This window comes from Amblyraja radiata, chromosome 22, assembly GCF_010909765.2.
Source record: "Amblyraja radiata isolate CabotCenter1 chromosome 22, sAmbRad1.1.pri, whole genome shotgun sequence".
Classification (NCBI taxonomy): Eukaryota; Metazoa; Chordata; class Chondrichthyes; order Rajiformes; family Rajidae; genus Amblyraja; species Amblyraja radiata.
In genome coordinates this window covers 10,039,353-10,058,049 of record NC_045977.1, presented here as the reverse complement: position 1 = coordinate 10,058,049, position 18,697 = coordinate 10,039,353, and the positions used below count along the sequence as shown (strand labels likewise).

Genomic DNA, 18,697 nt, shown 5'->3' with positions numbered 1-18,697 from the left:
CTCACATAGCAATCGAAATGAAATAGAGCAATACCTTCCCATTAAATCTTTAATCAACTCATCTGAAAAATTAGTCATATTTCCAGTTGATCAATTTGATTGGGAAATTGAGAGCATATATTCAGTGTGCAGCGCAATCAAATTACGAAGAGCCAATATAGTTTTAAGTACTCAGTGAGTCACAAAACATGCTAGAAATGTTGATTTCTATGCAATTTTGTTTGCCCAGAAATTTCTTGGCAAAGCAAGCTGATAATTGCACAGCAAAGCCAATCAAGTATCTGGGACATTGGTGAATGGCTGAACCAACAGTCTATTAATGAACTTCAAAGATTAAAAAAAACAAATAGAGAGAGAACAGAAGAGGAGAGTCAATTAAAATTGGTGAATTTGACGTCAAATCAAATGCAGAAAGTGAAAAAATGAAAGGAAGAAAAGTTTGTATTAAGACAAAAAAAATCTGACAGAAATCAAGTGAAAATTACGAACAAACAAATATTATAATATGTATGGAGGAACTGCAGATGCTGGTTTAAACCAAAGATAGACACAATCTATCTGAAGAAGGGTCTGAAGAAGGGTCCCAACCCGAAAAGTCACTCGTTCCTTCTCTCCAGAGACGCTGCCTGTCCCGCTGAGTTACTCCAGCATTTTGTGTCTAAATTATAATATGACAGATTAAGAATGAACACACATAACTGATCTCTTTCTGGGTAACAGAAGTTGATTGACAATTATTAACAATTGGCGTGACATTAAAAGAGTACAAAACTTGTATTTTTATTTACGAGCAACCTTTTTGTGGCCAATTAGATAGATCAATTATTTAACAATACTACCTGGTTAAGTATAAGATGTTACTTCATTGAAAGTGACAGTGCAGCTGTGTAAATTGAGCAGAAACATCTTGATTCATAATTTTCATAATTGCCAAAGTTTGCTTGCTGATTTGCAGATTAATAAAGAAACTTATCATTCAGACATCATTAGATATTCAACAAACTTTCCCCCAGCATATTTAACCTCCCTGTATTTATGGAGGAAGAAATGGTCACGTGATTCAACAATGGAATACTTTCATCAAGGAGATAATGAGAATGTAAACACAACATATTCCCAGTGGAAGTGAAGCTAAATGTTGTTGGATCATCTAAAGGGCCTGTCCCACTTTCCCGAATTACTCCTGAATTCTCCCGAGTTTTCCCCTTGATTCAAACTCGGAGAATTACGGTCAAAGGCAGCATTAGGTACTCGGGGCTAATTTTTTTAATCGTGGACATTTTCCAACATGCTGAAAAAATGTCCCGACTTACCTGATGCCCCGAGTACCTACAGCTGGCATTACGAGCTGCTACGAAATATCTACGGACTCCTCCGGACTCGCTACGGACATTCTCCGAGTTTGAATCAAGGGGGAAACTCGGGAGAATTCGTGAGTAACTCGGGAAAGTGGGACAGGGGCTTAACAATAAAGACTGTTCAGGTTTGAGCTTGTGCGTCCCTTTCAAGTGTTGAATAGTCAACTGTGTACCATCCATCATCCATCATGGTACATGGAAAATGGTGTCTTTAATTAAACTATGTGGAGTAGTTCATTGCATTTAGTAGAGCCCAGAAGGAAAAAAAAATCAGAATTGTCGTGATCTTTTCGGCTGGTGAACCCACGCACATATTCATACCTTGCATACAGATGCTTCTGAAACGTCTTCCTTTTTTCTGAACCATGCTTTTCCCTCCACCGCGATTAACAACATCCTTGATCACATCTCACTCCATCTTTTGTGGTTCTTCTCTATCTCCCTATCCTCAAGGATTGAATAAGGATGGAGTTTTTTTTGGTCCTTGCATTCTAACCCCAGCAGGCTCCTAACATTCGCTTTCACTTTTAGAGATATCCCATCTCCAAAGGCATCTACCTCTCCTGGCACCTTTCAGTATTTCACACTGTCCGTTCCCTTCACAACTCTTCCCTTCCCACGAACCACCCCCATTTTTACAGCATTTTCCCTTGCGACTGCAGATGATGCCATCTCTCTTCCCACTATCAAAAGACTCAAACAGTCTTTTGCAGGTGAAGCAGCAATTCATTTGCACTTCTTCCAATTCAGTGCATTGCAATCTGCTAACTCCTCCATGTTGGAGGAGAAAGCAAATGCTGATTGGGCGATTGCTATGCAGAGGACCTGCATTCACACTGCATGGTCTTTCCAAGTCTCCTGTTCCCTGACACTTTTATTCTCCATCTCACTCTCACTCTGATCTAGGCTCTGACCTCCTCTACTGCTATAATGCAAGTTTGAGCAGCACCCTATCATCTTCTGGCTGAGCTCATTGTAAACTTCTAGACTTATTGAATACTACAAGTTCAGGTCACTTGATTTCTGTTTGTGTCAGTAATGGGACATAGAAGAGTCCAGCACATGAACAGGTTCTTTGGCACAGCATGTCTGCGTGGACCATAATGCCAATCTAAAAAAAATCCCATCCGTCTGCACCTGGTCTGTGTTGTTCTATTCCCTGCCTGTTCACGTGCCTGTCTACCTGCCTCTTAAACATTGTTATTATATGAGCTTCTACCACATTCCTTGGCAGTGCATTCCTGGCATGGTTCCCAACATTTCCCCTCTCACCTTAAACTATGCCCACAAGGATTTGACTTTTCCACAGGGGAAAAGTAATCTATCTGTGATATTGAATTTATTTTCTCTTTATTTCACTCTGGAAATGGGGGACGTGCTCAGCCTGTCCTGCTAGACTTGCGCTCCCACACTGCTTTTTAAAACTATATTGTTTTGTCTGTGTTCTCGCTCTCTAACTGTGTATGTGGCCTCATTGAACAGGCAACCTTGTTGTAGCTTATCCCCATGGTTATAGAATCATAGCTATAACGCCTGGTCGGCACGGTGGCACAGTGGTAGAGTTACTGCCTTACAGAGCTTGCAGTGCCAGAGACCCGGGTTCGATCCCGACTACGGGTGCTGTCCGTACAGAGTTTGTACGTTCTCCCCGTGACCGCATGGGTTTTCTCCGAGATCTTCGGTTTCCTCCCACACTATAAAGACGTACAGGTAGGCAGGTAAATTGGCTTGGTAAATGTAAAATAAATTGTCCTTAATGTGTGTAGGATAGTATTAATATGTGAGGATCGCTGGTCGACGCAGACCCGGTGGGCCGAAGGCCCTGTATCTGAGCTGTATCTCTAAACTGAAAACCCCCCCTAGTTTTTACCCTATCCAGGCCATTCCCTTTCCTACTTTTCTTGTAGGTGAATAAGCTTGTTGAAGGGACCCCTCAAGATGAAGGTTCTTCCCGCAGATGCGGTCTGACATATTGAGCATTTCCATAATTTCCTGTTTTTATTTCGATTTCCCGCATCTACATTTTTTTTGATTTTCACTTATTCGTACCATTCTATCTTTCTCATTACATTTCAGTGTTTGGCTGGAGGCTATACGCATAAATATTTTATCCAGATTTTCTCCTGCAGTAATATAATGAGATTCCTCTCTCATTATGGGGGATTTAAATTGTGAAAGCCAAAAGTAGATTTCTCCTTTCACTTCACCATTATCATGACAATGACCCTACATCTGATGAGAGTCGGGAGAGGGCTTCCTCAAAGGAGACATGAAGTCTAAGAACACTAATTGCGAGTTATCATCTAAGAGGTCAACAAAGTATTCTCTGGATTTTTTGTTTTGCATCCCCTCGAAGATCTTTGTATTTTTGGTTGAGAGTGAATGATTGCATTGGGAGATAGACCAAAATGCTGGAGAAACTCAGCGGGTGAGGCAGCATCTATGGAGCGAAGGAAATAGGCAACGTTTCGGGTCGAGACCCTCCTTCAGACTGATGTGAGGGTGGGGGGAGGGGGGGGGGAAGAAGAAAGGAAGAGGCAGAGACAGTGGGCTGAGGGAGAGCTGAGAAGGGGAGGAGAAAGCAGGGACTACGTGAATTTAGAGAAGTCAATGTTCATACTGCTGGGTGCAAAGTGCCCAAGCGAAAGATGAGGTGCTGCTCCTCCAATTTACGGTGGTCCTCACTCTGGCCATGGGGGAGGTCCAGGATAGAAAGGTCGGATTTGGATTAGGAGGGGGAGTTGAAGTGCTGAGCCACCAGGAGATGAGGTAGGTTAATGCGAACCGAGCGGAGGTGTTGGGCGAAGCGATCGCCAAGCCTACGCTTGGTCTCACCGATGTAGAGCAGCTGACACCTGGAGCAGCGGTTGCATTGGGAGGTACATGGATAAAACAGAAAATGTCTCCTTGCCATCATTTTTGAATGTCTGTAAATTGCAAAATCTCTGACAATTTTGGGTTCATAATTAAAAAATGGAAAATATGAGCAGAAAGAAAGTCTCAGAGAAATGATTAGTGTAAACTTTATAACTTTGGGGATTAAGTACAAGTTCAGAATGCAGTAATTCTTTCAAATTATCGCTGACTCTTTCCTTGGTTGCGCATATAAACAAAGCACACAAAGCTTCCTTTCACATGGGTCGATGACAATGATTTACTATGAAGTGCTGAGAGTTTTTTGCCATTGAATGCCATCAAATTGCCTGCTATTTTGATATAACAGAAAGCACTCATACTCATCCACAGCTTTCTTCAAGACTGAGATGCTATTTTATAATGGCAGGTGGAAGGCTTTCAGCCACTAACATTATGTGAAATATCCTCAAGTACTCCAGAAAAGCAATTGATCAGCAACAAGCCCTTAATGATTATTGACCTCAAACAAATATGGTAAACAGAATTTAAATCATTTCTCCGGTTATTGAGAAGTGGGTCTTAAAACTCAAACAGATAAATGTTTAAATTCTGTACGAAAACACCTATTTTCCCAAAAGTTTATTAATTCCAGTTAATTCCAGTTATCGGTTGCATGGAGTACTACAAACTCAAAATAGGCCTGTTTTCTACTGATAAGTTTTAACAATGAATTTCCTCCCCTCCACCTGCTACGCTGATAATATGATCTATGAAGAGTATAGAAGTTGGGAGGTCATGTTGCAGTTGCATAAGACGTTGGTGAGACTGCATTTAGAATATTGTGTTCTGTTCTGGACACCATGTTATAGGAAATATGTTGCCAAGCTGGAAAGGGTGCAGAGAGGTTTTACGAGGATGATGCCAGGACTCGAGGGCCTGAGCTCTGGGGAGAGGTTGAGAAGGCTAGGAGTGCAGGAGGATGAGTGGTAATCTTACAGAGGTGTACATAACCATGAGAGGAATAGATCGGGTAGAAGTACAGAGTCTCGTGCCCAGAGTCGGGGAATCAAGAACCAGAAGACATAGGTTTAAGGTGAAAAAGGAATGATTTAATATAAATATGAGAGGTAACCTATTCACACAAAGGGAGGTGAGTGTAAGGAACGAGCTGCCAGTTGAGGTAGAGACTATCGCGACGTTTAAGAAACAGTTAGACGGGTACATGTATGGGCAAGCAAGTGGGACTAGAGTAGCTGGGACATGTGCGTCGGAGTGGGTAAGTTGGGCCGAAGGGCCTGTTTCCACACTGTATCACTCTATGACTCTAAGGGCTAAATGACCTGGAGAAAGAAAGGTAGAGCAGGTTCCGTGCACACCCTGGGGTGGCAGCTCATAGACTTGGTCGGCTTTGAGGGCGATGTATAATTCACAATCTAGTTGCCAACTTCCCTACCAAATCGATCAGCAGGTCAAAGCGTGAAATCAGGGGGCGATATCATTGTGTCCATGTATGGAGGAGCACACCAGCTTGGCCACTTGTCTTGCTGATTCTAATTTAAAATGCAATCAGACAGATCAACATGGAGTACGGATAGGTTGGTCCATGCTTTCGTTAAATCAGTTACAAGTTAAAAGCTGTTTTTGTGTAAGATATTCCTGAGGGGTAAACTACCAAACACAATGCAGAAGATGATATCATGGGAATACATATTGAGGAATTTAGTCACAAAACCAAGCCCGAATTAAGGAATGCAAAATTTGGTGGGACCTGTAGACTTCGGTTTTTCCCGGTACCCGGACGTGGCGCCGATGGAGGAGAAGCCGAAGCAAAGAAGTGGAAGCCAAATAACCAAATGGAAATGAAGTCAAAACGCCAAATAACCGAATGGAAACTAAGCCGATACGCCAACTAACCGAAAGGGTGGGATGCCTAAAAGCCAACTAACCAAAAGGCTGCGTCGCCGCCTAAAAACAAACTCAGCGAATGGCCGCTCTGCCGAAACGCTAACTACCCGAAAGGCGGCGTTGCCTACAGGCCAACCGCTCAACAGAAAAGTCAAATAACGGACATGACATTGTCGGGGGGTGGGGCTTGTCAGCGATTGGTCCAGACACCTCTGCTCCACCCGACCCACAGCCCGAGGCGGGTGGCCATGGGAGAGTGGGGGTTGTCCCGAGGGATGCACACCTTCGGCCGCTTACAACTTGGTGCTTGGGTTCAGATTGCCCAGTCACCTATGGTTTGTGTGGGGAAATGACCCCCACGCTCCCGTCTCCCCCTTCTCTCTCTCCCCCTCTCTCTATCCCTTCTCTCTCTCCTCCCTTCTCTCTTTCCCCCTCCCCTCTCTCTCCCCCTCTCTCTCCCTTTTCCCTCTCCGCCTTCTCACTCTCCTCCTCTCTCTCCCCCTCTCCCTCCATTCTCTCTCTCCCCTTCTCTTTCTCTCCCCTCTTCGCTCTCGCCCCCCTCTCTCTCTCTCCCCTCTCTCTCCCTTCTCTCTTTCCTCTTCTCTCTCTCCTCCTCTCTCCCCCTCCTCTCTCTCCCCTCTCTCTCCCTTATCTCTCCCCTCCTCTCTTTCTCTCCCCTCTTCTCTCTCCTCCTCTCTCCCCCACCTCTCTCCCCCCTTCTAACTCCCTTTTCTCTCTCCCCTTCTCTCTTTTCTCCCCTCTTCTCTCTCTTCCCCTCTCTCTCTCTCCCTCACTCTCCCTTCTCTCTCTCCCCATTCTCTCTTCCCTCCTCTCTCTCTCCCTTCTCTCTCTCCCCTTCTCTCTTTCTCTCCCCTTTTCTCTCTCTCCCCCCCTCTCTCTCTCCCTTCTCTCTCTCCCCTTCTCTCTTTCTCTCCCCTTTTCTCTCTCTCTATCTCCCTTCTCTCTCTCCCTTCTCTCTCCCCCCCCCTCTCTCCCTCTCCCTTCCCCCCCTCCCTCCTCTCTCTCCCCCCCTTCTCTCTCTCCCCCACTTACGCAGAGCTGCTATGGAAGTTGAGAAAACTGGCACTGACAGCAAATGTAGACACAAAAAGCTGGAGTGACTCGGTGGGACAGACAGCATCTCTGGAGAGAAGGAATGGGTGGCGTTTCGGTTCGAGACTCTGCAGACTCAGTCTTCAGATCTGAAGAATGGTCTCGATACGAAACGTCACCCATTCCTTCTCTCCAGAGATGTTGCAGTTCCGCTGAGTTACTCCAGCTTTTTCTGTCCATCTTCAGTTAAAACAGTGTACAGATTCTGGTGTTTTGTGCGTGGGAGCTTGCTGTGTGCGTTCCGATGGAGAGTGGGGGCTGTCCCGAGGGATGCGCACCTTCGGCCGCTTACAACTTGGTGCTTGGGCTCAGATTGCCCAGTGACCTATGGCTTGGGTCTAGGAAAGAGAAGAGGGGAGAGAAAGAGAGAAGGGGAGAGAGAGAGGAGGAGAGAGAGGGGGGAGAGAGAGGAGGGGGAGAGAGAGGAGGAGAGAGAGTGGAGGGGGAGAGAGAGAAGGGAGAGAGAGTGGAGGGGGAGAGAGAGAAGAGGGAGAGAGAGAGAGAGAGAGAGAGAGAGAGAAGGGAGAAAGAGAGGGGGGAGAAAGAGAGGGGGGAGAGAGAGAAGAGGGGAGAGAGAAGGGGGAGACGGGAGCGTGGGGTTCATTTTCCCACACAAGCCATATGTGACTGGGCAATCTGAACCCAAGCACCAAGTTGTAAGCGGCCGAAGGTGCGCATCCCCCGGGACAACCCCCACTCTCCCGCGGCTGTGGGTCGGGTGGAGCAGAGGTGTGGGACAATGTTCATCCCTCCACAGTGATGCGATGGACACTGTGGTCTGGACCAATCACTGACAAGTCCTGCCCCCCGGCAACGTCAAGTCCGTTATTTGACTTTTCTGTTGAGCGGCAGTCGGTCCTTTGGCGTGTAGGCGACGCCGCCTTTTGGGTAGGTGGCGTTTCGGCAGAGCGGCCATTCGGTGAGTTTGCTTGTAGGTGATGCAGCCTTTCGGTTGGTTGGCTTTTAGGCATCCCGCCCTTTCGGTTAGTTTACATTTAGGCATCCCATCCTTTCGGTTAGTTGGCGTTTCGGCTTCGTTTCCATTCGGTTATTTGGCTTCCACGTCTTTGCTTCAGCTTTTCGTCCGTCGGCGCCACAAGGTTTTTCCCATTTGTTATTAACAATGGACATTATTTCTCTGCAAAATTCCTGCCAATAATATGTCTTTGTAACTGTCGATTTTATAACGTACAGCGTAATTGCTTGAAAGCAGACACAAGGTACGTTTGACAGTATTTCTCTCCTCAAAAGAAAGACAAGCTTCCAATGGAGCTCCTGTAAATCACAGATACATTGTGAAGTTGTTTCAACCACTGGCAGCAGAAGGATTTTCAATTACAAACTGTCAATGTCACAATCTATCATTACTTGGTCCTTAAAGTAACACATTATGGATTTGACTGAATGGGAAGAATTCCTCACATATGAAACCTCCAGTAAATTCCTCAAATATTTCACCTCGAATGCACCGGGGGTTTTTGTCCTCATATGTATCACCTTTTTCTCACTGGTAGATTGATTCTCTCTAAACTGCACAATGTTTATCACTCTACATGCCCGCTCCATTTAATACACATTAAAGCTATCTATATGCCTTCAAACAATTAACTAGTGCATTGAACTCAACGCATTGAATCTTAGGTAGACACAAAAAGCTGGAGTAACTCAGCGGGACAGGCAGCACCTCTGGAGAAAAGGATTAGGTGACGTTTCAAGTTGAAACCCTTCTTCAGACTGAGAGTCAGGTGAAAGGGAAACGGAGGAATCACAGAGGGGGAACAGCGAAAGAGGATGTTGCTGAACTCTTGTCGGAGAGAGGAGGAGAACTTCTTCAAAGTAGACATACCTTGAGGAGATTTTGCAGAGAAACAGACGAAATGTGTAGGAAGGAACTGCAGATTCTGGTTTAAACCGAAGATCGACACATAAAGCTGGAGTAACTCAAGGAAACTTTCCCTTTCCCCGACTCTGTCTGAAGAAGGGTCTCGACCTGAAACATCACCCATTTTTATTCTCCAGAGATGCTGCCCGACCTGCTGAGTTACTCCAGCTTTTTGTGTCTATCTTCAGTTTAAACCAGCATCTGCAGTTCCTTCCTACGCATTGAACCTTACATTTACTCTGCATGTTTCTTTACACGTATACATTTGGCAAGGCAAAAAATGTCAGAGGTGTTATAAATCAAAAGGAACATTCACCTTCATGCCCCCCCCTGAGTGTTGATGTAAAATTGCAGCTGGGTTTTGTATTCAGATCAGCTTCTGCAATGTGAGTGGTCGTTTATTTATTTATATAAGAACAGCTTAGAAATTCTAATGTGGATCACAGTATTTATGTGTGCCCTAGAGCAGTGTTTCTCAGCCGGGGTTCCCAGGAACACGAGGGTTCCGCGAGAGGTCGCTAGGGGATCCGAGAGAAATAGTGATAAATAAGCTAATCATATGTAAATGCAATTTTGAGTCATACCAAAATGACCCAAAATGCATTTACATATGATTAGCCTAATTTCATATTCGTAATTTTATTATACACGTACGGCATATTCAGCGACGTCATATTTAATGATGTTTCTACGGCGCCAGTGTGAAATGGCCTTTAGTGGTCAGTGGACAGGAGCTGTACGTGACGGATTCGTGTATCATCAAGTGACTCACTCGAGTACAGACGCATGCACGGTCTCCTTCAGTCGTGTCTGTGCTTCCTGGCGTCCAGGTACAGTCCCTCATTCACCCAAGTTATTTAGTAATTTTTACCTATCATTTAGGAATGTTATATGAATTTAAAAAATGTAAGCATGTTTATGTTTATTTTTGTTAGTTTATCACAAGTTTATTTGTGTATATTTTTGTTAGTTTATGAAAGGTTTATGTGTGTTGTTTTCTCTCTCTCTCTCTCTCTCTCTCTCTCTCTCTCTCTCTCTCTCTCCTCCAAGGTTAGTTCTTCTGTTTGCCTTTATTTGCTTCAGTTTTGAACAAGCAGTTTGAATTCAGTTTTTTTTTTGCATTGTCAATAAACTTGAGAAAAAAGTAAGTTATTTTTTGCTTAAACCAGTTATCAGAAAAATATATTATGTTTGCCTTGTGAACTTTAAGTTTATGAAAGAGAAAGAAAGAGATTAATAAAGATATATAATCATTTTTATGTAGAGGATCCCTGAGATTACTTCAAGGGTTCCACAAGGGTAAAAAGGTTGAGAAATGCTGCTCTAGAGCAGTGATTCCCAACCTGGGGCCATGGCAAATTTCAGGGGGGCCACAGAAAAATTTGGGGATTTAGGGGGGGCCACAGGTTCAATGAAGGGAGCCACGTTTTTTCCGCTAATAATGTCAGGGGGGGCCACAGAAAAATTAAAGAGCCCAAGGGGGCCATGAACTAAAAAAGGTTGGGAACCACTGCTCTAGAGTATCATCTGAAAGCTAATTTTACTTCGGAGTCACGTGAGTGACTACGTGAAGAACCCGCTCAGTGCGCAGGCGCGGCATTACGCCAGCAGTGCAACAGCGGCCGCAACGGGAGTTAGGCTGTCCCGTTACAGGATGAACCGGACCGTCAGGTGAGTACCCTGAGGTCGGGTTTTCTTTTACAGGTGAGCCTTTTTTCTGCTTGTGTTTTTTACAGGCAGAGAAAAAGGCTCTGGAACAAAACTGTCCCCCGTTCAAGGAGGAACGGTTTCCCGTCGGGGGGGAGGGGGGCAGCAACAGGTGGTAGGAGCGACCCGGTGTTCCGTAATTCCCCGACACCGTGCCGAGGCCAGCCCGCTGGTACCTGAGCAGCGGGCTGGATGCATAGCCACTCGAGAGGCATCCGGCAGGCGTTCCCGATTGGGACGGGACGTCTCTCCACCCGCACGGGGGGAGAGAGAGCCGCCTGAGCCGCTGGAGCGGCTCACGGAGCAGGAGCCTGCGAGACGCGCTGCTTGAGGGGCGCTCTCGCATCTACAAGCAAAAGCTCCAGAAGAAGGCGGTAGGAACCGGGCGCGGTAGGAACCTATTCCCATCACCGCGCCGAGCCCAGTCCCGCTAGTGCCTGAACTGCGGGCTGGATATCTAGCCATCCGAACAGGCATCCGGCCGGTGGCGTCCGATTCGTCGGACGGGGACATGTCTCCACCTAAATGGAGGAGAGACAGCCGCCTGAGCTGCATCCAACAGCTATTGGAGCAGCTCCAGCGAGATGCGCAGAAAGAGCGCTCTCGCGAAAAGAAAAAACAAGACTTTCGAAATCTGCCCCCGTCCAACTCCGCAAGAGGAGAAGGGGGGGCAGCAACAGGCGGTAGGAGCGCTATCCGGGCGTTCCGCTATCCCCGACACCGAGCCGAGTCCAGCTCCGCTAATATCTGAACAGCGGGCTGGAGGCAAAGCCAAACGGAAGAGCAAACGGCCGGTGGCATCCGACTAGTCGGACGGGGACGTCTCTCCACCCAGGAGGGAGAGGGACAGCCGCCTGAGCCGCATGGAGCGGCTCTTGGAGCAGGTGCTCCAGCAAGGTGCACCCCGGGAGGGGAGCTCTTGCAGAGGGAGGTCAGGCACTCCCTCTACAGTGCCTCCTGCACTGTCCATTGCATCCTCCTTTCCAGAGGATAGCTTTGGGGACCAGGACTGGGCTGGTCCAGAACAAGGGGTTATGGCTGAAGATTTCGGGAGTATGCAGGGGGTGCAGGAGCAGGAACAGCTGCTTGGTGCAGTGGGCCGCTACGTGTCAAAACCCTGTGCAGGGGAACCGCTAGAGGCCAAACTAGCGGCAAGTATCAATCACCTTTCCAACAGAGCTCTGCAGGGGCAGGTGATTAATGAAGCTTTAGATACTATACGGCGCCGGAGAACTGTGAACCTCTAAAAAGTACCAGCGGTGAACAGCCAAATCTGGGGACACATTGGGGCAACCATCCGGCACCACGAGCTAAAGCTGCAGCGGATACTCCGACTATTGACAGCAGGCATCACTTCGTTTGCTCATTCTATAAACAACACCGAGATGACCACCAATCAACAGGATACACTCGCATTGTTGTGTAACACGCAGTTTGAAATTAATAATCTGCGGAAAGAAATCATCAAACCTGCCATCAGTCCTCGATTTGCCGGGCTGTGTAAAACACCAGCCGATAAGCCAGACAGGCTGCTCTTCGGGAAGGCAGGGTATAAAACGAGCAAACTGAAAACACACACCACCAAGTGGCAGCACCCCGCCGCATCCACCAGTAAACATCCACCATTCAACACTGGTGAAAGCTCGGGGTCCGCTTACTTTCACCGTAAGTCTTTTTTAGACCAGGGCCCAGAGCGGACCCCATGGAAAATGCGCCAACCCCCAACAAACACTCCACATCAGACACCTCGCAAGCCGACCAAAGGGAATCAGAGGAAATACCCGTAACCATGGAGGTAGGTGGGTCTGGTTCCTATCACCTTTTGGGAGGTGAAGGCTTAATACTAACAGGAGGTAGATTGCACCGGTTTGAAGCATAGTGGATATAAAATACAATTCATGTCAGAAAAAACGCCGCCAGTTCAACAATGGCCCCAAAGGGTATTTCTCCCTCCGTCAAAGAGAAACGTGAGGGACAAGCTGAACTGGTGAGACTTATCACAAAGGGGGTCATCGAAAAGACCAAACATGAACCTTTGGAATTTGTATCGAATATATTCACTAAAACCAAAAAAAAAAAAAAAAAAAAAATGGTGGCTGTCGCATCATCATTGACTTAACATCACTAAACAAATTTGTTAAGTATATACATTTCAAAATGGAGACATATGTTACTGCCAAACAACTGAATTCCAAAGGATATTCGACAAGTAGCAAGAGTAATTGGGAAAATGGTAGCAGCATTTCCGGCTACTCAATTCGGACCTTTGCACTATCAAAAAATTTACAGAGAGCAAAGGTACAGGCAATAAAACGACATACAGGTCACTATGATCGTGTCATGAACTTACCCACTGAAGCAATATCAGAGCTACAGTGGTGGGCAGAAAACGTTTGGCATAGTTTCAGCCCTATCTTTATCACTAACCCTACTTTAGTTACTAAAACAGATGCCAGTGCTCAAGGCTGGGGAGCGACTAACTCCATATCCAGCACAGGTGGTAGATGGACTAACCTAGAGTCATCATTACTACTTACACTAGGCATTAACTATCTAGAGATGTTGGGCGCCTTTTATGGTTTAAAAGCATATGTATCTAATATGCAGCACTTGCATGTTCGGTTACAAATTGATAAATACTACGGTGATGGCTTATATTAACCATATGGGTGGCATAAAATCATTGTCATGCGACAAATTGGTCAACATGATTTGGCAATGGTGTGTCAAAAGACATATTTGGCTATCAGCTACTTACCTACCAGGTAAGCTAAACACCCATGCCATGAGAAAATTAAACGCCTGGGTTGCAAGTTTGAACAGACCTTACCTGGAACTGGGATTGTCCAAACAAACCATCACCATGTCCGCATCCCTTCGAACATCCACCAGAGGCAGTACTTAACCAGCATCAAAAAAGGGAGAAATACTGCCAGGAAACAGGGATGACATACGCAACAGCTACAGCCACCAACATACTGGAGTTCCTGGCCTATCTACACCACGATGTAGGGATCAGCTACAGTGCCATCAACAACCAGCGCCAGGACAACAGGCGATGGGATCCCATCCACTGGTGGTAAAACTGATGAAGGGCATTTACAATATCAAGCCCTAAGCCCAGGTATACCCATATTTGGGATATCAGTGTGGTCCTGACATATCTCAGGGAATGGCCACCAGCCAGATCCCCCGGCCTCGAGCAAGCTACACTAAAGACGCTCATGTTGATGGCACTTGTATCCGCTCAGAGGGTCCAGTCACTACACCTATTGCGACTGGACAACATGATCACAGCTCCAGACCAGATCTGTCGTTATTCAGCGACTGATCAAACAGAGCAGACCAGGAACACCTAATCCAGTCGTAGCTTACCCACCAGAACCACGGTTATGTGCCATGACTCACCTACTATCCTACATAGACACAACCAAAATATACGAGGGAGATGAAAAGCCTTGTGGGTCAGTCACAAAAACCTTATGGTCGGGTGACGAGCCAAACCATTGCGAGATGGCTCAAGCAGGTGCTAGAAACTGCTGGGATAAACACTAACATGTACAAATTTTATTCCACCAGGACAGCATCCATGTCGACGGCTAAAGAATGGACATGCCTATAGACCACATCCTGGCTACAGCAGGATGGTGGGGGGGAAAAGACCGTTCAGAAATTTTATAATAAGCCGTTGGCAAAACCTGGTTTATTTGCAGTAAAGATTTACGAACTGCAAATATTTAATTTAAGCCCAGGGGAGCAACTTAATTCTTTGTTGTTATTGTTTAAAAAATACCATTGTGTTTTTCTACAAATAGACTCATTGGTTGATTACGATAACACTTCCTCCCTCAAGAACTTCGGCAGTGAGTGAAATGAAACTGTTACACGGTTTGAAATCGCAGAGCTTTGAAATCTTCACGTAGTCACTCACGTGACTCCGAAGTAAAATAGTAAGATTAAACGAGAACTTACCAGTTTGAAGTTTGATCTGTATTTTATGAGGAGTTACGATGAGGGATTACGTGCCCTCCGCTCCCACCCTCATTATATGGATCAAACTAATAAATTGATGTCTCCTTATCTTTACTATCTTTACTTCAAATAACTGTGTCTATCTGTGATTCCACACCGCTGCTTGGAAGTATGCCGCGCCTGTGCACTGAGCGGGTTCTTCACGTAATCCCTCATCGTAACTCCTCATAAAATACAGATCAAACTTCAAACTGGTAAGTTCTTGTTTAATCTTACTATTATGATGTGTATTCAGGAACCTACAGAGGTGCACACAACGATAATTAGCCTTCAGGATCATTTGTGTTTGATACTCTTTAATGAGCAATGGCATCCAATTATGTTGCCAGGACCAGAGGGTCTGAGCTATAGCGAGGGATTGAATAGGCTGGGACTTTATTCCTTGGAGCGCAGAAGGATGAGGCACAATCTTATTGAGGTATATGAAATCATGAGAGGAATAGATCGGGTAGATGCACAATCTCTTGCCCAGAGTAGGTGAATCGAAGATCAGAGGACATGGGTTTAAGGTGAAGGGGAAACGATTTAATAGGAATTTGAGGGGTAACCTTTTCACCCAAAGGGTGGTGGGTGTATGGAACAAGCTGTCAGTGGAGGTAGTTGAGGCAGGGACTATCCCAATGTTTATGAAACAGTTAGACAGGTACATGGATAGGTCAGGTTTGTAGGGATATGGACCAAACGCGGACCAAGTTGTGGGTGGAGCAAGAAGCTGGTGTGGGCAAGTTGGGCTGAAGGGCCTGTTTCCACACTGTATCACTCTATGACTCTATGATGAAGAACCAATGTGCTGGTGGGAACAAGGTACTTTTAGATGGTTAAATGGGGCAGAGTCTTTACATACTCCAATGTCACACCATCCGACCAATTACAATTTTTCATTTTATATATCAGAAATATGTTGCATGGATATGATAGACATAAAAATTAGTGAAATTGACAAGAGTGACCAGAGATAGACACAAATTGGTTGATTGGCTGATGAGAAGTACAGTTATTTTCCTCTCTAAGTTAGGACAATGGGCTAAATTCAAGAAAATTAGAAATCAGTCCAGGTAATACTTTCTTGAATGAATAATTGAAACATTATCCCCTACTCCCAATTCTTCCATCTCTGCCACATCTGGTCCCAAAATGAGGTTTTCCACACAAGCTGACCCGAGATGTCCTCATTCTTTAGTGAATGTGATTTTGCCCCCTTCTGTTATAGATTGGTCCCTCACACACGTCTCCTCTGTGTCCTATAGTTCTGCACTCTCTCCCCCTCCAGACGCAACAAGGACAGAGTTCCCCTGGTGCTGACCTTTCACCCCACCAGCCTCCGCATTTAACACATCATTTAGGTGGGACAGAAGTTCACATGCACCTCCTCCCACCTCATCTACTACACCCGATGTGGGCTCCTGTACATCAAACATAGACTCAGTCCGTCAAGGCCTACAGGATCTCCCAGTTGCTAACTGTTTTAACTCCCTTCCCCATTCCCATACTGACCTTTCTGTCCTGGGCCTCCTCCATTGCCAGAGTGATAAACCAGGATCTAAAGGTCCTTTTTATTACAATCAAATACTTTATTTGTAGTAAAGTAATCGATTAAATACAAGCTGTGTCTAATGAAAGTAAATAAAACAGTTCAGGGAATCTGGATACAGGTCATCATGGTCTTGATGGTGACTTTTAGTTGGCTTGAGGAAAGCCAGAGGTTCTTAATCCTGTTAAATGCACACGCGTGCACTGTGATCATTACAGAATGTTTCTTGTGCCCTGGACAACACAAGTGAAGAAAGTGTCACAAGTGTAGAAAGTGTTTCTGAGACTTGAGCAAGAGCTGATTTTGCCACAGTGACTTACACCAGCGTGGGACCAATAATAAAACAGGCGCAAAGACAGATGAGGTCCTGCAGGCAATTTTAGGCAGCTGGAAAGAGATTAAGACATAGAATGAATTTATTACTTGGGCTTCGTGCCTGTATTCGCAGAAATAGAATTTAGAGATAGACACAAAATGCTGGAGTAACTCAGCGGGACAGGCAGCATCCCTGGAGAGAAGGAATAGGTGATGTTTTGGGTCGAGATAGAAACATAGAAACATAGAAAATAGGTGCAGGAGTAGGCCATTCGGCCCTTCGAGCCTGCAACGCCATTCAATATGATCATGGCTGATCATCCAACTCAGTATCCTGGACCTGCCTTCTCTCCATACCCCCCTGATCCCTTAAGCCACAAGGGCCACATCTAACTCCCTCGTAAATATAGCCAATGAACTGGCCTCAACTACCTTCTGTGGCAGAGAATTCCAGAGATTCACCACTCTCTGTGTGAAAAATGTTTTCCTCATCTCGGTCCTAAAAGATTTCCCCCTTATCCTTAAACTGTGACCCCTTGTTCTGGACTTCCCCAACATCGGGAACAATCTTCCTGCATCTAGCCTGTCCAACCCCTTAAGAATTTTGTAAGTTTCTATAAGATTCCCCCTCAATCTTCTAAATTCTAGCGAGTACAAGCCGAGTCTATCCAGTCTTTCTTCATATGAAAGTCCTGACATCCCAGGAATCAGTCTGGTGAACCTTCTCTGTACTCCCTCTATGGCAAGAATGTCTTTCCTCAGATTAGGAGACCAAAACTGTACGCAATACTCCAGGTGTGGTCTCACCAAGACCCTGTACAACTGCAGTAGAACCTCCCTGCCCCTATATTCAAATCCTTTTGCTATGAATGCTAACATACCATTCGCTTTCTTCACTGCCTGCTGCACCTGCATGCCTACTTTTAATGACTGGTGCACCATGGCACCCAGGTCTCGTTGCATCTCCCCTTTTCCTAATCGGCCACCATTCAGATAATAGTCTACTTTCCTGTTTTTGCCACCAAAGTGGATAACCTCACATTTATCAACATTATACTGCATCTGCCATGCATTTGCCCACTCACCCAGCCTATCCAAGTCACCTTGCAGCCTCCTAGCATCCTCCTCACAGCTAACACTGCCCCCCAGCTTCGTGTTATCCGCAAACTTGGAGATGTTGCATTCAATTCCCTCGTCCAAATCATTAATATATATTGTAAATAGCTGGGGTCCCAGCACTGAGCCTTGCGGTACCCCACTAGTCACTGCCTGTCATTGTGAAAAGGACCTGTTTACTCCTACTCTTTGCTTCCTGTCTGCCAGCCAGTTCTCTATCCACATCAATACTGAACCCCCAATACCGTGTGCTTTAAGTTTGTATACTAATCTCTTATGTGGGACCTTGTCGAAAGCCTTCCGAAAGTCTGGATATAACACATCCACTGGTTCTCCCTTATCCACTCTACTAGTTACATCGTCGAAAAATTCTATAAGATTCGTCAGACATGATTTACCTTTCATAAATCCATGCTGATTTTGTCCAATGATTTCACCACTTTCCAAATGTGCTGCTATCCCATCTTTAATAACTGATTCTAGCAGTTTCCCCACTACCGATGTTAGACTAACTGGTCTGTAATTCCCCGTTTTCTCTCTCCCTCCCTTTTTAAAAAGTGGGGTTACATTAGCTACCCTCCAATCCTCAGGAACTACTCCAGAATCTAAAGAGTTTAGAAAAATTATCACTAATGCATCCACTATTTCTGGGGCTACTTCCTTAAGTACTCTGGGATGCAGCCTATCTGGCCCTGGGGATTTATCGGCCTTTAATCCATTCAATTTACCTAACACCACTTCCCAGCTAACCTGAATTTCACTCAGTTCCTCCATCTCATTTGACCCCCGGTCCCCTGCTATTTCCGGCAGATTATTTATGTCTTCCTTTATGAAGACAGAACCAAAGTAGTTATTCAATTGGTCTGCCATGTCCTCGTTCCC

The 18,697-nt window shown here is 45.6% G+C and overlaps 1 protein-coding gene across 1 annotated transcript in view; it reads right to left on the bottom strand.

Annotated features, from left to right (window-relative positions):
- The window catches only part of rhbdl1 (rhomboid like 1), a 281,110-nt gene that overhangs the window by 77,855 nt on the left and 184,558 nt on the right, over positions 1–18,697 (bottom strand). The gene's annotated exons all lie outside the window — the stretch shown is intronic.